The sequence below is a fragment of the Haematobia irritans genome, chromosome 2 (genome assembly GCF_050003625.1).
Source record: "Haematobia irritans isolate KBUSLIRL chromosome 2, ASM5000362v1, whole genome shotgun sequence".
In the NCBI taxonomy this organism is placed as follows: domain Eukaryota; kingdom Metazoa; phylum Arthropoda; class Insecta; order Diptera; family Muscidae; genus Haematobia; species Haematobia irritans.
The window spans coordinates 13833243-13857448 of record NC_134398.1 but is presented as its reverse complement, the minus strand read 5'-3'; the positions used below and the strand labels follow the sequence as shown (position 1 = coordinate 13857448).

The 24206-nt window shown below is 29.4% G+C and overlaps 1 protein-coding gene and 1 long non-coding RNA gene across 2 annotated transcripts in view; one reads left to right on the top strand and one right to left on the bottom strand.

The window, feature by feature from the left end:
- The window catches only part of sNPF (short neuropeptide F precursor), a 283584-nt gene that overhangs the window by 32472 nt on the left and 226906 nt on the right, over positions 1–24206 (top strand). The gene's annotated exons all lie outside the window — the stretch shown is intronic.
- On the bottom strand, positions 15298–15875 carry LOC142223521 (uncharacterized). Its single transcript, XR_012718768.1, has 2 exons — positions 15445–15875; positions 15298–15368 (listed from the first exon to the last, which is right to left on the bottom strand). It is a non-coding gene; the product is annotated as an uncharacterized LOC142223521 (long non-coding RNA).

Here is a 24206-nt window from a genome sequence, read left to right as displayed (position 1 = left end):
TCAAATATCAAATTGAGGAGTTAAGGCGAGTAAGACATCTTAAAGTTTGCACACAAAAACATGTCCGGTTCCAAAGATTTTGTATTAAGACTAATTAGTTTGGTATTGATTCCGAGCCAAAGAAACGAAAAATTGAAGTAAAAGCCCATTTAAGATGCTACTCCTTTAAGATCATGTTACGACAATTTATATTTCTAAATTCGGGTTCGACTACAAGTAGAAATTATTCTTTGTTTGAAGTAACAAAAGTGTTTAAAATAAAGCCTTGAAAAAAATCTCCTATTTTTAAACGCTTTTTTGCTTTATAATCAAAATGGAAAAAAAATCAACGACTTTAAAGACGACTTCTATGGGCTTTTCGTTTATTAATTTCCCCGCTTCATTTTTTATTTACCTACTAAAAATTATTCAAAGTTAAAAAAATATATTTAAGTTGAAAAGTTGTGATATGATGTAACTGCACCCTTAAAATGTAATTATTAAATTATTATGTATTTTCAGAATTCTCTAAGCCAAGTTGACCTTAGCCAAACAAACTTTTCTTTCATTTTATGATACCTCATTTTAACTCAAATCATATAAGGATATTGTCTTTTGGACTGCTGGAATCTTGCTAAGCTAAGATTCTTATTTACCACAGTTGGTAGAATTCTTCCAACAATGGTAGACTTTTTACTGTTTGGTAGATTGGTAGAATTCTTGATGTTTTAGTAGATTTTGCGAAATATAAAATTTTGGCAAAATTTTCTATATAAATAAAATTTTGGCAAAATTTTCTATATAAATAAAAATTTGGCAAAATTTTCTAAATGTAATTAGTTTTTTTACAGAAATAAAATTTTGCAAAATTTTATATAGAAATAAATGTTTGCCAAAATGTTCTATAAAAATAAAATTTTGCCAAAATTTTGTATAGAAATAAAATTTTGCTAAAATTTTATAGAGAAATAAAATTTTGCCAAAATTTTCTATAGAAATAAAAAATTTTCAATAGAAGTAAAATTTTATCAAAATTTTCTACAGAAATTTCCAGAATTTTCTAAATTTAATAATATTTTAATAGAAATAAAATTTTGCTAAAGTTTTCTACAGAAATAAAATTTTGCCAAAATTTTCTATAGAAAAAAAAATTTGCTAAAATTTTCTATAGAAATAAAATTTTGCCAAAGTTTTCTATAGAAATAATTGTTTGCCAAAGTTTTCTATAGAAATAAATTTTGGAAAATTTTTCTATAGAAATAAAATTGTTGCAAAATTTTCTTTAGAAACTTTGCCAAAATTTTCTATAGAAATAAAATTTTGCCAAAGTTTTCTATAGTAAATACATTTTTGCCAAAGTTTTCTATAGAAATAAATTTTGGAAAATTTTTCTATAGAAATAAAATTGTTGCAAAATTTTCTATAGAAATAAAGTTTTGGCAAAATGTTCTATAGAAATAAAATTTTGCCACAATTTTCTATGGAAATAAAATGTTTGCAAAAATTTTCTATAGAAATAAAGATTTGGCAAAATTTTCTATAGAAAAAAATTTTGCCAAAATTTTCTATGGAAATAAAATTTTTGCGAAAATTTTCTATGGAAAAAAAATCTTTTGTTTGGTAGTTTTTTTTTTTGGTAGAATTTTGTCAAAATTTTATTCCTATAGAAAAATTTGTCAAAATTATTTCTATAGAAAATTTTAAATGTAATTATTAAATTATTATGTATTTTCAGAATTCTCAAAGCCAAGTTGACCGTAGCCAAACAAACTTTTCTTTCATACCTCATTTTAACTCAAATCATATAAGGATAAAACGACTTATTATCTTTTGGACTGCTGGAATCTTGCTAAGCTAAGATTCATATTTGCCATAATTTTATCAAAATTTTCTATAGAAATAAAATTTTGTTAAATTTTTGACAAAATTTTCTATAGAAATTTTTTTTGTTTGTTGTTTTTTTTTTTTTGGTGGAATTTTGTCAAAATTTTATTCCTATAGAAGAATTTGTCAAAATTATTTCTATAGAAAATTTTGTTAAAATTATTTCTATAGAAAATTTTGTCGAAATTTTATTTCTATAGAAATTTTTGTCAAAATTATATTTCTATAGAAAAATTTGTCAAAATTTTTATATATAGAAAATTTTGTCAAAATTTTATTTATATAGAAAATTTTGTCAAAATTTTATTTATATAGAACATTTTTGTTAAAATTTTATTTCTATAAAAAATTTTGTAAAAATTTTATTTCTATAAAAAATTTTGTAAAAATTTTATTTTTTTATACCCTCCACCATAGGATGGGGGTATATTAACTTTGTCATTCCGTTTGTAACACATCGAAATAGTGCTCTAAGACCCCATAAAGTATATATATTCTGGGTCGTGGTGAAATTCTGAGTCGATCTAAGCATGTCCGTCCGTCCGTCCGTCTGTCCGTCTGTCCGTCCGTCCGTCTGTTCGTCTGTCCGTCTGTCCGTCTGTCCGTCCGTCCGTCCGTCCGTCCGTCCGTCTGTCCGTCTGTCCGGCTGTCCGTCCGTCTGTGGAAATCACGCTAACTTCCGAACGAAACAAGCTATCAACTTGAAACTTGGCACAAGTAGTTGTTATTAATGTAGGTCGGATGGTATTGAAAATGGGCCATATCGGACCACGTTTACGTATAGCCCCCATATAAACCGATCCCCAAATTTGGCTTGGGGAGCCTCCCGGAGCAGCAAAATTCATCCGATCCGGTTGAAATTTGGTACGTGGTCTAAGTATACGGTCTCTAACAACCATGCAAAAATTGGTCCATATCGGTCCATAATTATATATAGCCCCCATATAAACCGATCCCCAGATTTGACCTCCGGAGCCTCTTGGAGGGGCAAAATTCATCCGATCCGATTGAAATTTGGTACCTGATGTTAGTATATGGTCTCTAACAACCACGCAAAAATTCGTCCATATCGGTCCATAATTATATATAGCCCCCATATAAACCGATCCCCAGATTTGACCTCCGGAGACTTTTGGAGGGGCAAAATTCATCCGATCCGGTTGAAATTTGGTACCTGATGTTAGTATACGGCCTCTAACAACCATGCAAAAATTGGTCCATATCGGTCCATAATTATATATAGCTCCCATATAAACCGATCCCCAGATTTGACCACCGGAGCCTCTTGGAGGAGCAAAATTTATCCGATCCGGTTGAAATTTAGTACGTGGTCTTAGTATACGGTTTTTAACAACCATGCAAAAATTGGTCCATATCGGTCCATAATTATATATAGCCCCCATATAAACCGATCCCCAGATTTGACCTCCGGAGCCTCTTGGAGGGGCAAAATTCATCCGATCCGGTTGAAATTTGGTACCTGGTGTTAGTTTACGGCCTCTAATAACCATGCAAAAATTGGTCCATATCGGTCCATAATTATATATAGCCCCCATATAAACCGATCCCCAGATTTGACCACCGGAGCCTCTTGGAAGAGCAAAATTCATCCGATCCAGTTGAAATTTGGTACATGGTGTTAGTATGTGGTCTCTAACAACCATGCAAAAATTGGTCCATATCGGTCCATAATTATATATAGTTCCCATATAAACCGTCCCCAGATTTGACGTCCGGAACCTCTTGGAGGAGCAAAAGTCATCCGATAGGGTTGAAATTTGGTACATTTTGACAATATATGGCCTCTAACAGCCATGTAAAAATTGGTCCATATCGATCTTTAGTTATATATAGCCGATGACTTATTACACAAAAATTGGTCCATATCGCCAAAAATAATCTACCAAAACTTTATTTCCATAGAAAATTTTGTCAAATTTTATTACTATAGAAAGTTTTGTCAAAATTTCATTTCTATAGAAAGTTTTGTCAAAAGTTTATTTCTATACAAATGTTTATCAAAATTTTATTTCCATAGAAAATTTTGTCAAAATTTTATTTCTATAGAAAATTTTGTAATCTACCAAAACTTTATTTCCATAGAAAATTTTGTAAAATTTTATTACTATAGAAAGTTTTGTTAAAATTTCATTTCTATAGAAAGTTTTGTCAAAAGTTTATTTCTATAGAAATGTTTGTCCAAATTTTATTTCTATAGAAAATTTTGTGAAAAATTTATTTCTGTAGAAAATTTTGTCAACATTTTATTTCTATACAAAATTTTGTCAAAATTTCATTTCTATACAAAATTTTATCAACATTTTATTTCTATAGAAATTTTTGTCAAAATTGTATTGCTATAGAAAATTTTGTCAACATTTTACTTCCATAGAAAATATTGTCAACATTTTATTTCTATAGAAAATTTTGTCAAGTTTTTATTTCTATAGAAAATTTTGTCAAATTTTTATTTCTATAGAAAATTTTGTCAAAATTTTATTTCTATAGAAAATTTTGTCAAGGTTTCATTTCTATAGAAAATTTTGTCAAAATTTTATTTCTATAGAAAATTTTGTCAAACTAGATTATATACGTATTTAATCGGCCTTTTTTTGTTTAATATATACCCCGTATGGGCTAACTTACAATTTAGAAGACAGTGCTAAAAAGTTTTACGATACCTTGCCATCGGCAAGTGTTATCGCAACCCAAGTAATTCGATTGTAGATGACAGCCTTTAGTAGAAGTTCCTACGCAATCCATGGTGGAGGGTACATAAGATTCGGCCTGGCCGAACTTACGGCCGTATATACTTGTTTTTTTTTTTTTTTTTAAATTTTGTCAAAATTTTTGTCTATAGAAAATTTTGTCAAAATTTTATTTCTAAAGAAAATTTTGTCAACATTTTATTTCATCTAATTATACAATTATTTTTCGAGCTTTATGGACAGATATAGATTATGGAACATGGTTAGTAGAGCCATTGAAAAGAAAACGTCAATGGCTCTATTAACCATGTTCCTTAATCTATATCTGTCCATAAAGCTCAAAAATAATTGTATAATTAGATATAATGTTTTTGGACGTCAATTGCCTGTTTCGGTATCAGGCTAACATGAAATATAACATTTTATTTCTATAGAAAATTTGGTCAAAATTTTATTTCAATAGAAAATTTTGTAAAAATTTTATTTCTATAGAAATTTTTGTCAAAACTATATTTCTATAGAAAATTTTTTTGTTTGGTAGTTTTTTTGGTAGAATTTTCACCAAATTTTGGTGGATTATTTTTGGTTTGGTTGGCAACCGTGTGCACAACAATACTCTTTTCAGTGCGGGTAGTAAGATTATGTACCCAGCAAAAAAAATTGGAAGTTCTTCTCAAGGCACAACTTTAAAAGAACATCTAAAAATGATCTCCCAAAGATGTTCTTTATGTTAACTGCACAGGTAGTTCACTTGAGTCAATTTCTTTATAACTCGTTTATTTCATATTTTTAATGGGAAATTTATTTTGTTTTGTTTCAAATAGGTTAAAAACAGATTAAGAATTAATAAACCGGTACAAATTATTTAAATTTATCCGAAAAAATGCCAAATTCTTTGTAGAAAAATTTCGAATTTTTGAAAATATTTGATCACAAACGTTCCACACAAGCGTTATAATGCATTAGAAATCATAAAAAAATTTAAAAATTATTTATTTGTCAAAATATCACAAAATTTCTTAATTCACATCCAAAACACTGAATTCGCCTCACACCTTAAGAAGTGATGCAAATTCAGTGCAGCGGCTGTTGATATGGTGGACATCCGTCCTATGACAAACCCATGTTAAATTCATCGCTTCTGCGTCTATTTGGCACTACTTCGGGATCCAAAAAGAACATTTTCACTACTTTTTTCGCGACGCTTTTTTGCTGGGTAGGGAAACTGAGGCACAATTCTATTCCTTTTAGTGCGTCCCGAAAACGCATTTTTATACCTTGTGATATAGGGTATAATAATTTCACCATTCCGTGTTTAAGCGTTACAACTGAGAATTAAAAATATCACAAAATTTGTCATTTATAGCAAAAAGTTTAAAAACTCCAATTTTGCATAAAGGAAGAAAATTAAATATGTAGTCGGTTCTATTTTTAGCTCTAGAATAAAGAGAAATATGATTTATGTCTGTTGAGTTGGATGCTCAATGCCAAACATTATCCATTTCCCTATTATAGTTTTTCAACTTTTAGAAAACCTTTGATTTCCATGAAATCTAGAATTATTTTTGAACGAAGAAATGTTTTGATTGCAGATATATAAATAATTAATTAATAATTAATATATTATTTATGCATTTATTATAAGTCGGAGCAGCACTGTAATTATAAGATTTTAGTTTTGTTGTATTCAAATGAAATATGATTTGAAATAATGAATATTCATATTGACCATTTAGGCGTATACTTATTTTAAATAGTTCAGCGGACCGCATGAGTTATTTTAAATTAATTTGTATCTCTTTGAAAATCTCTTTAACTCTTTGAAATTATAAAAAAATAACAGCAACCGGAACAAGTCACAAATGATAACCATTTAAAATGCCTTAAGAACTAATGTGAATAAGCTATATTTACTGTACAAAAATATTTATCTGTTGTCTATTCTCTTCTCCTCTGTGCTTGGCTAGACTTTTCATAAAAAATAACCACCTAACAACTTAATTATGAAAATTGCCATAATAAAACACAAGTATATACGGCCGTAAGTTCGGCCAGGCCGAATCTTATGTACCCTCCACCATGGATTGCGTAGAAACTTCTACGAAAGACTGTCATTCTCAATCGAATTACTTGGGTTGTGGTATCTTAAAACTTCTTAACATCGTTTTCTATATTGTGAGTTAGTCCATATGTGGTATGTATTAGACAAAAAAGACAAGAGGCTCCAAAACCAAATGTCGGGATCGGTTTATATGGGGCTATGTATGATTATGGACTGATATGCACCACTTTTGGCATGGTTGTTAAATATCATATACCACCACCACGTACCAAATTTCAAGCAAATCGGATGAATTTTGCTTCTCCAAAAGGTACCGGAGGTCAAATCTGGGGATCGGTTTATATGGGAGCTATATATAATTATGGACTGATAGGAACCAATTCCTGCATGGTTGTTGGATACCATATACTAACATCACGTACCAAATTTCAACCAAATGGGAAGAATTTTGCTCTTCCAAGGGGCTATGTAGGTCAACTCTGGGGATCGGTTTATATGGGGCCTATATATAATTATGGACCGATATCGACCAATTTCTTGCATGGGAGTTTGAGGCCATATGTTAACACCACGTACCAAATTTCAACTGAATCAGATGAATTTTGGTCTTCCAAGAGGCTCCGGAGGTCAAATCTGGTGATCGGTTTATATGGCAAATTGCGAGGCCGTTAAGAGAAGCAAATTTCATCCGATCCGGCCTCGCAAGCCAAATCGGGGGATCGGTTTATATGGGGGCTATATATAATTATGGACCGATGTGGACCAATTTGTGCATGGTTGTTAGAGACCATATACTAACACCATGTACCAAATTTTAGCCGGATCGGATGAAATTTGCTTCTTTGAGAGGCCTCGCAAGCCAAATCGGGGGATCGGTTTATATGGGGGCTATATATAATTATGGACCAATGGGGACCAATTTTTGCATGCTTGTTAGAGACCATATACTAACACCATGTACCAAATTTCAGCCAGATTGGATGAAATTTGCTTCTCTTAGAGGCCTTGCAAGCCAAATTTGGGGGTCCGTTTATATGGGGGCTATACGTAAAAGTGGACCGATATGGCCCATTTGCAATACCATCCGACCTACATCGATAACAACTACTTGTGCCAATTTTCAAGTCGATAGCTTGTTTCGTTCGGAGGTTAGCGTGATTTCAACAGACGGACGGACGGACATGCTCAGATCGACCCAGAATTTCACCACGACCCAGAATATATATACTTTATGGGGTCTTAGATCAATATTTTGATGTGTTACAAACGGAGTGACAAAGTTAATATACCCCCATCCTATGGTGGAGGGTATAATAATAACAGCAACGGAACAAATCACAAATGATAACCATTTAAAATAATTGCCGTAAGGACTAATGTGAATAAGTTATATTTACTGTAGAAAAATATTTGTCTGTTATCTATTCTCTTCTTCTCTGTGTTTGGCTAGACTTTTCATAAAAAATAACCACCTAACAACTTAATTATGAAAATTGCTATTATAAAAACAAAAATCTTTATATAAATTTATTATATGTTAAGACAAATAGTATAAATGTATAAAAAAAGCATGTACAAATTTGCTCACACCTTCAGCTTAGCAAATAGCGTGTCATAATTCACTTGTTAAATATAATCCCGTCAAGAGATGCTCCGTAATTTTATTTACATCTCTTCTCGTCGTCTTCTCTTTGGATGTGGTGAAGAAGCTTATACAGAAGGATGAATATGTAATTATACTTTGCTGGAATAAATTTAGTGTAGGATGAAAGTAATCTGTAGACACTGGGCAAAAATGTTGGTTACAATTATATTTTAATTCGTGATGTTGTAATGTCATACAAAAATAAAAATATAGGAGACAAAGAAAAGACTGTTTACACTTTAGAAAGTAAATAAAAAATTCCCAAAATTAATTTTAATTTATTATTTTTATAAATAATAAAACCCAAACAAATCATGAAAATCTTATATCTTGGTCCTTTAGTGATTTGTATAATGAGTATGAGTAACTTTAATTCTAATAAGATACTAGGCTGTATGAGTTACATTTACTTTGTATATAAAAAGCATTATCAGTATAACTTATACCACCTAGGGTAAAGGGTGATACGGTCAAAATTTGGTCAAGGAAAAACGCGTGTAAATCGGTGAAATCGTTTATTTAAAAAATCAAATTAAATTTCTTTTTCAAGTTCAATTAGTATAAAATTCAGGAAAAATATTCAGTTAGGCTTTCGCTTTTCCAAATCCGAATTGCCGGGCCTCACGCTAGACACCTGTCATCAGATTTTGTACAGCCACCTTGTCCATCTTCTTCGCCACAGAAAGCCAGTTTGCCTTGAACTGCTGCTCGTCCTTAGCAGTTTTTTGGTCTTCTTTAGGTTCCGCTTGACAATAGCCCAGTATTTCTCAATTGGGTGGAGCTCTGGTGTGTTGGGAGGGTTCTTGTCCTTGGGAACCACCTGCACGTTGTTGGCGGCGTACCACTCCATGGCCTTTTTGCCGTAATGGCAAGATGCCAAATCCGGCCAAAACAGTACGGAACAACCGTGTTTCTTCAGAAAAGGCAGCAGACGTTTATTCAAACACTCTTTCACGTAAATTTCTTGGTTGACAGTCCCGGAAGCTATGAAAATGCTGCTTTTCAAGCCACAGGTACAGATGGCTTGCCAAACCAGATATTTCTTTGCGAACTTTGACAGTTTTATGTGCTTGAAAATATCTGCTACCTTTCCCCTTCCTTTTGCCGTATAAAATTCCAGTCCCGGAAGCTGCTTGTAGTCGGCTTTGACGTAGGTTTCGTCGTCCATTACCACGCAGTCAAACTTCGCCAGCATCGTCGTGTACAGCCTCCGGGATCGCGCTTTGGCCGTCGTATTTTGTTTATCATCGCGATTTGGAGTCACTACCTTCTTGTAAGTCGATAGTCCGGCTCGTTTTTTGGCTCGATGCACGGTTGTAGACGATACACCCAGCTTATTTGCGGCATCTCGGAGAGAGAGGTTAGGGTTTCGCTTGAAACTACCGGCAACTCTCTTTGTCGTTTCAGCGGCTTCCGGTTTTCGATTTCCCCCCGATCCAGACTTCCTGGCTGTCGACAAACGTTCCCCAAACAGTTTAATTACATTTGTAACGGTTGATTTGGCAACTTTTAGCGATTTTGCCAGCTTTGCGTGCGAGTAGCTCGGATTTTCGCGATGCGCGAACAAAATTTTGATACGCTGCTCTTCTGGCTTGGACGGCATTTTGACAACTGAAGAGTGAATTCCAAAATCAAAATAGGAGCAACATTCTACAAATACACACACCTTCAAAATGAGGGGTGTTCAGGTTTTTTAAATGCAAAATTGAAAGAAATACGTCAAGTTTATATTGACCAAATTTTGACCGTATCACCCTTTACACAAAGCAAGTTATAACTCAATGACAATTAGTCGTACAACCCGGAGTTATCATACTAGTTTTGGAGTTTTAGAATAAATGATTAGCTTTTAAATCACGCATGTATCTTTAGAAACAACCACCATTAATTCTAGATAAAAAATTCACACAATAATTACTATGATGGAAATATTATATTATTTCATTTGGAAAAGTCAAAGGTAACTCGATTTGAAAATTGATTTTGATAACAAGTAAAATGAATTTTTTAGGAAAATAAAAAATTCAAAGGTATCTTGATATGAACAAATTAATTGTTTAACAAGTAAAAATAATTTTAAGCAAAAAATAAAAAATCAAATGTGACTTGATTAAATATAAATATGTTAGAGTGGTGTTGATCCTACAACCACCACAGATATATGTAGGTATTATCCCATAAGTCTACTTTTTGGTAAGAGAAATAGGGCTTCCACATATGAATCGGCCAATATAATAATGCTAATAGGTTTATATATACGATTTAATTGCTATTAAAAAACAGTCTGAGTATGAATAATGTTTCTTAGATATTGAATATAACATTTTTAAACTTTTCTGATTATTAGGAATGAGTATTAAGAGTTTCGAACTAAGTTAGTAAAATACTTCCATTACACTAGCCAACAGTCATTTTGTGAATTGGTTCTAGCATAATTTTTCTCATTGATTTTGACCTACTAAACACGAAAATGAGTTTTAAAAAATTTTCTGTCGATTGGTTTTCGAGATACAATTTTTTGAACTTTTTTTTTTTAATTTTTGGAGGTACACTTACAATTTTGAGCATATCTTTCGTCTTCTTCGACCTATTTGGTCCTACTACTACTCAAATGAAAGAAAATTGAGCCGTCTATAACTCATTCTCAGAAAAGTTTCAAATCGGGAAAGTAGTTTGGATGTTGGCGGCTTATAAAGGTTAAAAAAAGGCGTTTTTTAGTAAAAATGTGGCAGAAAAAACCATATAAAAATTCATATAAAATATAAAACACGATGCTAACAGCAACTTTGGTTTTTTTTTTATAAAGAAAATAGGCTCTTACCTAACAAAATCTGACAATAACTTATAATTTTTTTGGTAAAAAACCGAAAAGACCAAATTTTTAGTAGGTCAAAATCAATGGGAAAATGTATGCTAGAAACAAATAACAGAGACAATTTTGTTATTTGTGACCAAGTGTTATTGGTTGATGCTTTATATTGCTGCTCTTCTAAATGAAGCATGTGAGAACACTACATTGTTTTGCATACTTCATATTGAGTATTTGGTTTGTTTTTTGTTTTGATATATTCAACAGAGTAAATGTTTGTGTTATTTGAAAGTACACAACACTTCATGGTGCAAGCTTTTCCCATATCCATTTTCATAAATTGACTAAGTGCATGTGTACACACTTATGTACATAACATTTTGCATATGTAAACAATGTATTACAAATTGAAGTTATCAAATTTGTTAACAAATGTTTTGTACTCGTAGTTATAAATTTTTTGAAAATATTGTATTTTTTCATTTCGACATGAACAAGATGTGAAAGCTGGTGATAGAGAGAGAGAGAGAGAGAGAGGGAGAAAATTGCGAAAAATATAGAATACCAGCAATAACAATCGAAAGTTTATGATTTATGCCATAGCATGCAACGCACACAATGAATACTTACAATTCCCTTAACATAATCCTAAAAGTATGCTAGAAAGTTATTGCATATATTGACAATGCATCAGTATAGATTTGCTTAATAGTAATTCACTCTCTATCTCCCCTTGTAGCTCCTACTCTCTTTTTGGCTAACTGTCTTTGCAATTGCTTTATAGCAACACATTGGAATGTTGGTGTGTTGGCTTTTTTTTTTTGCAACGAATTTAATCTTTGTTGTAATTTTGTTTTAATTTAATGATTCCCATCTATACAAATGGATTATTTATTATACTTATGGTTATTAAAATTACACAAAATGATTTATTTTACATTTTCAATTTGTTAGCTTAAGATTTGCCAAATATTTATGGGTTGGAAGTAAATAATACTACAAGTATATCTATAACACAGACATATGAAACTACACTAGTATTTGCTATTACTTGTGGTCATATATGATTATTTTTTTTTTTTCAATTTAATTTTGATATATTTTTGTGGTAGATGACCTGCCATAGAATTAACACCTGTTTTCATTTACATACCATCATTTGCCTAAAAGGCTTAAATCGAAATTAATTAACAGCAAATCACATAATCTATATGACATATAGCACTTGCTATACAATCCCATTAGCAAGACTGGTAAGCTGGGTTGACAGTGGGGTAAATGATAAAAATTGATATAAAGTGTTAAAAAGTGTTATAATATAAAATAATATTGTTGCCAAAAATTCATAGTTTACAGATATATGTATGTGTACTAGAACAAAGAACAAGAAACGAAAAACTTCCTTTAATACTTGGTGATTCAGCTACAAGGATTCTGATTAATGTAACCCTCAAAAATACAAACAAAAATAATTCTTTTCAATTTTTATCTGAGATGCCAGAAATATTAATAATGCTGTGATGTGCATGTAGCATATGATTTAGTTGATTTCGCTTGACTTTCCTATCTTGTTAACTCCTTAAATAATTGACAATTATATTTTTCCATAGTTTTTCCATTCTCCTTCACTGTTTGACATCTTACATATGTCATCTTAGTGATTACAATTTTTGTGAATATTGGTTTAATTGAATTTCGAGATAATTATAGCAAGTCAAGCATACTCAAATTTGTCTGGAGGTGATTATTAAAGAGACTAATTGAAAAGGGGAATTATGAGAACGAAATATTTATGTATGTATAATGAAATGCAAATGTTAGTTAAAGAATTTCTGGCAGTTAAGCATTTTTTGTAATCTTCTATACATAGCATGGACGATGTTTCTTAGTATTTGGGCCTTGTAAATCTTATCGAAAAATCTTATTCGAAATGAAATAAAATCTTATCTTCGAAATCATTGAAATGAAAATAGAATAAGGGATTATGGAGGACCTGGGAGTCATGATATGAGCATCTAGGTCATATAGGAGTAGCAGATAAAATTTTCTATAGATATAAAATTTTGACAAAATTTTCTATAGAAATAAAATGTTGGCAATATTTTCTATAGAAATAAAATTTGACAAAATTGATAAAATTTGCTATAGAAATAAAATTTTGACCCAAATTTCCTATAGAAACGAAATTTTAACAATATTTTCTACAGCTTGTATAAAAGGCCATTGTGCCATACCTTATCAAAAGCCTGCTTTACATCTAGAAAAACAGATGAGCAAAATTGTTTGTTCTCTAAACACTCACGTATTGTTCGCACGACTTTGTGACATTGCTCAATTGTGCCATGGCCATGTCTAAAACCAAATTGATGATCAGGAATTATATCGAGTTCGTTTAAGATAGGTAGTAGTCTACTTTGCAGAAGTCTTTCGAAAACTTTAGAAATTATTGGCAGCAAACTTATAAGTCTATATGACGTAATTGAATTTTCTGGCTTGTTTGTTTTCAATATCATTATAGTTTTAGCAAGCTTCCATTATATTGGTATGTGAGTTAGTCTCATCGCAGAATTGAAGAGAACAGTAAGAAACACTAATCCTTTTTTGAGTAGAGCTTTTAGCACTTTGCCATCTATAAGATCATATCCCGGCGATTTTTTTGGAATTCAGTTTCTTTAATTCGTTTTGAACTTCTTTAAAGGTAAATGCCTTAATAGGACGATGCATTTGACACGGAAAGTCTAAGACTCGTTTTTCTTCTTGTGCTTCACATAAAGAAAAAGGATTAAATGTATCCTCTAGAAGCTCTTTAAACTACTACTACTTCCCACTTCGTTTTATTTGATAATAAAATCCTACTACTGAATGAAAGATTTTTTTTGTAAACATCAACGATGAGGATTCGGAAATCGACAGTATCAACTCCGGAGTTCCACAAGGTAGCGTATTAGGACCTTTTCTCTACACCGTATTTACTTATGATTTGCCAATTAATGATGACGTAACTGTGGTCACTTACGCCGAAGACACAGCCGTCCTAGCAGTGAGTACCTCCCCTGTGGACGCATCGGAACTACTGCAAGATCATCTCGATCGAATAGAAACTTGGCTGTGATCGTGGAACATAAAAGTAAATACAAGTCGACACATGTGACTTTTTCACTTAATTAGGGAGACTGTCCAGAAGCTTATCTGAACGGTAACATCATTCCTTCATCCAACTGCGTTAAGTATTTTGGTTTACATGTTGATAGACGATTAACTTGGAAAGAGCACATAAAAGTAAAAAGACAACAATTAGAAACAAAACGGATGCATTGGCTTCTGGGGCAGAAATCACAATTAAGTTTAGAAAACAAGGTTCTGCTATATAAAAATACTTTGAAATTTGGACATATGGTATAGAACTATGGGGTACTGCGAGCAAATCTTATGTGGAAATATTGCAGCGATATGAATCCAAAATTTTCTATAGAAAAAAAATTGACAAAATTCTATAAGTATATAAAATTTTGACAAGATTTTCAATAAATAAAAAAAAATTGACCAAATTATCTACAGAAATCAAAATTTTGACAAAATTTTCAATAAATAAAAAAAATATTGGAAAAAAATTTATAGAAATAAACTGTTGACAAAATTTTCTATAGAGATACAATTTTGACAAAATTTTCTATAGAGATAAAATTTTGACAAAATTTTCTATAGAGATAAAATTTTGACAAAATTTTCTATAGAGATAAAATTTTGACAAAATTTTCTATAGAGATAAAATTTTGACAAAATTTTCTATAGAGATAAAATTTTGACAAAATTTTCTATAGAGATAAAATTTTGACAAAATTTTCTATAGAGATAAAATTTTGACAAAATTTTCTATAGAGATAAAATTTTGACAAAATTTTCTATAGAGATAAAATTTTGACAAAATTTTCTATAGAGATACAATTTTAACAAAATTCCTATAGAGATAAAATTTTGACAAAATTTCCTATAGAGATAAAATTTTGACAAAATTTTCTATAGATATACAATTTTGACAAAATTTCCTATAGAGATAAAATTTTAACAAAATACCGATCTCAAGCTCGAAAAAAACAGAAAACAGAAGACTTTTATTTAACAGAAGACTTTTATAAACTTGTTTTTATTGTATTCGACCTGTATTTGATTTTTCAATTAATGAATTGTTGATTGAAACGAGCTCGAGGTCTGTATTTTTTAATTTATTTTTTTATTCAATATTTCGTCTTTTCATTGAAAGACTTCATCGGGAAAATTATTCTGAGTGTACAAAAAGAAAATATATACAAAAACATTGAAATACGTACAAATTTGATGTTACATTAAAAACACTTACGAAAACAACAAAAATATTACACCCACTATTGAGTAGAACCTAACGACACAGCGTCTGTTGTCATACTAACTATTGTTCTTCCGCCCTTTTGTTTTTCTGATCAGATTCCTGTAGCTTTGCGCCAAATTGTCAATGTCTGTCTTATAGTTCATTCTCTTTTCTGTTGGTGTGTTGAGAATGTGTAACATCTCCAGTGTTAGTCTCTTATTATAGTTACTCTCACACTGTAGCACACGCGTTCTCTCTATATCGGGGTGGTGATGTTCTGCTGCACAGTGTGTTGATAGTGCCGTTTTTTGCATTGGTCTCTGTAACCGATGTTTTAGATCTGATTTATGGCCAGATAAACGAGTTTTTAGTTTGTTCTTCGTAGTTCCTATGTAAACCTTGTCACATCCATCTTTTTCATTCCCATTGCACTTTATTTCATATATTAGGTTGGACTTTTCCATGTTGTCAATTTTTGATTTAAGATTCGTAAATAATTTTTGTAGTGTGTTAATAGTTTTTGGAGCTATTGCGAAATTATTCTTGTCGATTAAATTGGCATTACAGACTCTTTCATGTAATTTTGGTATGTATACGACCGATTTATAAAAAATTGTTTGTTTTTCTTTGGAGGCTTGTAATTTGCTTTTCTTAATTATTTTCTCAATTGTGGATAAAGGGAAGCTGTTTTTTTGGAGTATTTTCCTTATTTTTTCAATGTTTGACTTATGAAATTCAGGGCTGCTAATCGTCAATACCCTGTTCACAAAATTTTGGGCAGTATTTTGTATAATTCTCCTGGGGTGGTTTGAGTAAAAGTTAACCAATCTGCCGGAAGACGTTGGCTTTTGATACCAATTGGTTTTTATATTTGTATCTTCTCTAATGATTAGTACGTCCAGATAGGGAATTTGTTTACCTTTTTCAAGTTCCAATGTAAATTTTATACTAGGGTTAAAGCTATTGAATATCGTCAAAATTTACATTGGAACTTGAAAAAGGTAAACAAATTCCCTATCTGGACGTACTAATCATTAGAGAAGATACAAATATAAAAACCAATTGGTATCAAAAGCCAACGTCTTCCGGCAGATTGGTTAACTTTTACTCAAACCACCCCAGGAGAATTATACAAAATACTGCCCAAAATTTTGTGAACAGGGTATTGACGATTAGCAGCCCTGAATTTCATAAGTCAAACATTGAAAAAATAAGGAAAATACTCCAAAAAAACAGCTTCCCTTTATCCACAATTGAGAAAATAATTAAGAAAAGCAAATTATAAGCCTCCAAAGAAAAACAAACAATTTTTTATAAATCGGTCGTATACATACCAAAATTACATGAAAGAGTCTGTAATGCCAATTTAATCGACAAGAATAATTTCGCAATAGCTCCAAAAACTATTAACACACTACAAAAATTATTTACGAATCTTAAATCAAAAATTGACAACATGGAAAAGTCCAACCTAATATATGAAATAAAGTGCAATGGGAATGAAAAAGATGGATGTGACAAGGTTTACATAGGAACTACGAAGAACAAACTAAAAACTCGTTTATCTGGCCATAAATCAGATCTAAAACATCGGTTACAGAGACCAATGCAAAAAACGGCACTATCAACACACTGTGCAGCAGAACATCACCACCCCGATATAGAGAGAACGCGTGTGCTACAGTGTGAGAGTAACTATAATAAGAGACTAACACTGGAGATGTTACACATTCTCAACACACCAACAGAAAAGAGAATGAACTATAAGACAGACATTGACAATTTGGCGCAAAGCTACAGGAATCTGATCAGAAAAACAAAAGGGCGGAAGAACAATAGTTAGTATGACAACAGACGCTGTGTCGTTAGGTTCTACTCAATAGTGGGTGTAATATTTTTGTTGTTTTCGTAAGTGTTTTTAATGTAACATCAAATTTGTACGTATTTCAATGTTTTTGTATATATTTTCTTTTTGTACACTCAGAATAATTTTCCCGATGAAGTCTTTCAATGAAAAGACGAAATATTGAATAAAAAAATAAATTAAAAAATACAGACCTCGAGCTCGTTTCAATCAACAATTCAGAAGACTTTTATTTAAAATTTTCTATAGCGATACAATATTGACAAAATTTTCTATAGCGATACAATATTGACAAAATTTTCTATAGAAACACAATTTTTATATAAATTTCTATAGAAATAAAATTTTGACAAAATTTTTTATAGAAATAAAATTTTGACAAAATTTTCTATAATACAATTTTAACAAAATTTTCTATAATAAAATTTTAACAAATTTTTTTATAGAAATAAAATGTTGACAAAATTTTCTAAATAACAAAAAAATATTGAGAAAAATTTCTAAAGATAAAAATTGATAAAATTTTCAATATATATAATATTTTGAAAATTTTTTTTATAGAGATTCAATTTGACCAAAATTTTCTATACGAGTATTAATAAAATTTTGAAAGAATTTTGTATAGATATAAATATTTGACCAAAATTTCCAATAGTTAAAAAATTTTGACAAAATTTTCTATAGAAAAAAAATTGACATAATTTTCATTGATATGAAATTTTGACAAAATTTTTTATAGACATAAAATTTTGACAAAATTTTCTATAATAAAATTTTAACAAAATTTTTTATAGAAATAAAATTTTGACAAAATTTTCAATAAATAACAAAAAAATATTGAGAAAAATTTCTAAAGATAAAAATTGATAAAATTTTCAATATATATAATATTTTGAAAAATTTTTTTATAGAGATTGAATTTGACCAAAATTTTCTATACGAGTATTAATAAAATTTTGAAAGAATTTTGTATAGATATAAATATTTGACCAAAATTTCCAATAGTTAAAAAATTTTGACAAAATTTTCTATAGAAAAAAAATTGACTTAATTTTCATTGATATGAAATTTTGACAAAAATTTTTATAGACATAAAATTTTGACAAAATTTTCTATAATAAAATTTTAACAAAATTTTTTATAGAAAAAAAAATTTGACAAAATTTTCAATAAATAACAAAAAAAAATTGAGAAAAATTTGTAAAGATCAAAATTGATAAAATTTTCAATATATATAATATTTTGAAAAATTTTTTGTATAGAGATTCAATTTGACCAAAATTTTCTATACGAGTATTAATAAAATTTTGAAAGAATTTTGTATAGATATAAATATTTGACCAAAATTTCCAATAGTTAAAAAATTTTGACAAAATTTTCTGTAGAATAAAAAATTGACATAATTTTCATTGATATGAAATTTTGACAAAATTTTTTATAGACATAAAATTTTGACAAAATTTTCTATAGAAATACAACTTTGGCGGAAGTTTCTATAGAAATAAAATTTTGACAAAATTTTCTATATTAATAAAATTTTCTATAATTTTCTTTAGAAATAAAATTTTGACAAAATTTTCTATAAAAATAAAATTTTGACAATATTTTCTATATACAAAATATTGACAAAATTATCTTCAGAAATAAAATTTTGACAAATTTTTTTGTAGGTATAAATTTTTGACATAATTTTCCATAGATATCAAAATTTGACAAAATTTTCCATAGATATAAAATTTTGACAAAATTTTCTATAGACATACAATTTTGACAAAATTTTTTATAGACATAAGATTGTGACAATTTTTTTTGTAGAAATAAACTTTTGAAAAAAATTATAAATTAAATATAAAATATTTCTTTCCAATAAAAAGACAGCATTTTATACTAACTACAAAAATTTGATCAACCACTTCAAAATGAAATTGGTAAAAATTTCTTAATTTTTTTCGTAGATTTTTTTTGGCACGAGTGACAACCGTGTTATCAGTAGATAATGTACGTGTAGTGAAGGCAAGCGTTCATCAATTCAATATTGTTGTGATTAAAAAATGATTTGCATCATTTAATCTTTTATTTAAGATTACTTTCAATTAAAATGTTAATTGGGAATATATTTTTCAAGTTTTTTTCTGTAAATGTACTTCATTTATGCCTACAGTTTAGCATCTATTGCAGTATTGTAACATCACTTCACTTATTCCACGTTGAGGTATTGTCTATTTCCAACATGCTCATATTTTATTATATTTTATAGTAGGTTGTCTCCTATTTCTATACTGTTGTCGAAATATTGCATCTGTAATCAACCATAATACTGCCCTTGCTCGAACTGAAAAATCATTTTCACACAGCATTTGGTAGAACCCACTTAGTTTATGCAAATTACAATGAAATATTGTGTATGGACAATTTTCATAAAAAAACAATTATCGGCCATGTATACATCTGTTATGGAATAATGCTCAAAAATGTATTTTCCACTTCCATTATGGTTTGGGATTTACACAAATTTATGTTGTAATAATGACATCAGCCATCTAATGATATTAGAATTTTTTCGAAATATTTTTCGATATTATACAGTACAGTGATGATAATTATCATTACTAGAAATTCTTGCAATTTTGTTTAAAATAATATTAAAAATGACAACATAACATAATAGTACAAAGTTATCACAATGTGAAAAATTTTAACATTCAACATGAAGTATTTGGAGAATTTTTTCCCCTTTTATAGCCATATTTAATGAATATACATATGTGTGTGTGAGTGCATTGTCATTATTTCACCACATTACAATTATAGGCTGCCTAAAAGTATGCTCTCTTATCCAGTTGATCATTCAATTAGGATTTGAATTTGAAATAACAGATGTGTGATAAAATTTAATTTTCTCTTCCATTATGGTTTGTGATTTATACAAATTTGGTAAATTTTTTATATAAATAAAATTTTGACAACATTTTATATAGAAATAAACTATTAACAAAGTTTTCTATAGAAATAAAATTTCGCCAAATTATTCTATAGAAATAAAATTTTAACAAAATTTTTCAATAGAAATAAAATTTTAACAAAATTTTCTATAGAAATAAAATTTTGGCAAAATTTTCTGAAGAAATACAATTTTGACTATTTTTTTTATAGATATAAAATTTTGTCAACATTTTTCTCTAGAATTAAAATGTTGACAAAATTTTCTGTAGAAATAAAAGGTTGAAAAAATTTTCTATAGAAATAATATTTTGACTAAATTTCTATAGAAATAAAATTTTAACAAAATTTTCTATATAAATAAAATGTTGACAACATTTTCTATAGAAATAAAATTTTGACAAAAATTTCTATGGAAATAAAATTTTGACAAAATGTTCTATAGAAATAAAATTTTTACAAAATTTTCTATACAAATAAAATTTTGACGAAAATTTCTATAGAAATAAAAATTTGACAAAATTTTCTATAGAAATAAAATTTTAACAAAATTTCTATAGAAATAAAATTTTGACAAAATATTCTATAGAAATAAAATTGTATATAGAAATAAAATTTTGACAAAACTGAAGAAATACAAATTTGACAAATTTTCCTATAGAAATAAAATTTTGTCAACATTTTTCTGTAGAATTAAAATTTTGACAAAATTTTCTGTAGAAATAAAAGGTTGAAATTTTTTTCTATAAAAATAAAATTTTGACAAAATTTCTATATAAATAAAATGTTGACAAAATTTTCTATATAAATAAAATGTTGACAAAACTTTCTATAGAAATAAAATTTTGACAAATTTTTCTATAGAAATAAAATTTTGTCAACATTTTTCTCTAGAATTAAAATTTTGACAAATTTTTCTGTAGAAGTAAAAGGTTGAAAAATTTTTCTATAGAAATAAAATTTTGACAAAATTTCTATATAAATAAAATGTTGACAAAATTTTCTATATAAATAAAATGTTGACAAAATTTTCTATATAAATAAAATGTTGACAAAATTTTCTATAGAAATAAAATTTTGACAAAAATTTCTATGGAAATAAAATTTTTACAAAATGTTCTATAGAAATAAAATTTTTACAAAATTTTCTATAAAAATAAAATTTTGACGAAAATTTCTACAGAAATAAAAATTTGACAAAATTTTCTATAGAAAAAAAATTTGACAAAATTTTCTATAGAAATAAAGTTTTGACAAAATTTTCTGTAGAAATAAAAGGTTGAAAAAATGTTCTATAGGAATAAAATTTGGACAACATTTTCTATAGAAATAAAATTTTAACAAAACTAATAATAAAAATAAAATGCTGACAAAATTTTGTATAGAAACAAAATTTTCACAAAAAATTTTATGGAAATAAAATCTTGGCAAAATGTTCTATAGAAATAACATTTTTACAAAATTTTCTATAAAAATAAAATTTCGACAAAAATTCCTATAGAAATAAAATTTTGGCAAAATTTTCTATAGAAATAAAATGTTGATAATGTTTTCTATAGAAATAAAATTTTGAGAAAATGTTCTACAAAAATAAAATTTTGACAAAATTTTCTATAGAAGTAAAACTTTGCAAAATAAGATTTTTTCATGGGAGCCACCGTGGTGCAATGGTTAGCATGAACGCCTTGCATACACAAGGTCGTGGGTTCGATTCTGCTTCGACCGAACACCAAAAAGTTTTTCAGCGGTGGATTATCCCACCTCAGTAATGCTGGTGACATTTCTGAGGGTTACAAAGCTTCCCTAAGTGGTTTCACTGCAATGTGGAACGCCGTTCGGACTTGGCTATAAAAAGGAGCTTAACATGGAATCGGGCAGCACTCAGTGATAAGAGAGAAGTTCACCAATGTGGTATCACAATGGACTGAATAGTCTAAGTGAGCCTGATACATCGGGCTACCACCTAACCTAAGATGTTTTTATTTAGTATTGTTATGGTAAAATTTTCTCCAAATTTCACCGACCATCATATTCTTACCCAACAAATTCTTTAAACATTGCAAATAGCTTCACTTGAAGTATTTGAAGTAACATATTTTTTCTCTTTTAATAGTCATAGTTAATGAGAGTGTGTGTGTGCGTGAGTGCATTGTCATTATTTTCTCCCATTACACTGATAGCATATATTAAAATATGCTCTCTTACCCAGCTGCTCTTTTAATTAGGTTTTATATTTGAATTAACAGAGATTTAAAATTCCCCGCAAACACTGGCTACTACTGACCGAAATAACTGTCTTCGGGGATAGGTTTAGCTGTCTGTTTTTTTTTGTTATCTCTTTCTCATATTTTATGAATTATATCGTGACTATGAATTTTATATTAAAAGCTAATGGCTATAATCTGACTATGGCCTTTGGGCATTTGTGTGAGAATATCGTTGGCTATGTGTAAAAGAGATTTAAATAATGAATGATATTCTTACGTGGGCTGATGACCGTCTTTATCTGGTGTCTGCGGTAGCTAGAGCTATTGGAGGGGGGAAAATCAACAAACCTAAGAAAACATCTTGAAAGTGATGAGGGAAGTATTTAAGACGATGTTAACTGAGGAATGTGGAGATTTGAAGAACGTAGGGATTTGATTTAAAGTAATTGAAGACTGATGGATGTTTGACATTGCTATCACATTATTGTATTTGCAGGCAAACTTTTTGAAGTTGAATTCAAACTACTTAGTTTGGTTCTAAGTTCATGAATAGAATTCATCTGCTAAGGATAACGAGAATTGAATAGTTATATCATAAGAAGTTAGCTAATTGGAATGAAAATATTGGTAATTGAAAATGTCAATGAAAGGAAGGACAGCCCTTTTTCAGATTTTTTCTTCATATGCTATCAAAGTCCTTTAAAAACAAGTAAGGAAAGTCTAAAGTCGGGCGGGGCCGACTATATTATACCCTGCACCACTTTGTAGATCTACATTTTCGATACCATATCACACCCGTCAAATGTGTTGGGTGCTATATATAAAGGTTTGTCCCAAATATATACATATAAATATCACTCGATCTGGACAGAATTTGATAGACTTTTACAAAATCTATAGACTCAAAATTTAAGTTAGCTAATGCACTAGGGTGGAACACAATGTTAGTAAAAAAAAAATATGGGAAACATTTAACATTGAAGCAATTTTATGGAAACTTCGCAAAAGTTTATTTATGATTTATCGCTCGATATATATGTATTAGAAGTTTAGAAAAATTAGAGTAATTTTTACATCTTTTCGACTAAGCAGTGGCGATTTTAAAAGGAAAATGTTGGTATTTTGACCATTTTTGTCGTAATCAGAAAAACATATATATGGGAGCTATATCTAAATCTGAGCCGATTTCAATCAAATTTGGCACACATGACTATATTACTAATTGTACTCCTAGTGCAAAATTTCAAACAAATTGGGCCAAAACTCTGGCTTCTGGGGCCATATAAGTCCATATCGGGCGAAAAATATATATGGAAGCTATATTTAAATCTGAACCGATTTCAATCAAATTTGGCACACATGACTATACTACCAATTGTACTCCTAGTGCAAAATTTCAAGCTAATCGGGATAAAACTCTGGCTTCTGGGTCCATATAAGTGCATATCGGGCGAAAGATATATATGGGAGCTATATCTTAATCTGAAACGATTTCAACCAAATTTGGCACGCATAGTTACAATGCTAAATCTACTCCCTGTGCAAAATTTCAACCAAATTAGGCCAAAACTCTGGCTTTTAGGACCATATTAGTCCATATCGGGCGAAAGATATATATGGGAGCTATATCTAAATCTAAACCGATTTCAATCCAATTTTGCACACTTGACTATACTACTAATTGCACTCCTAGTGCAAAATTTCAACCAAATTCGGCAAAAAATCTGTCTTCTGGGGCCATATAAGTCCATATCGGGCGAAAG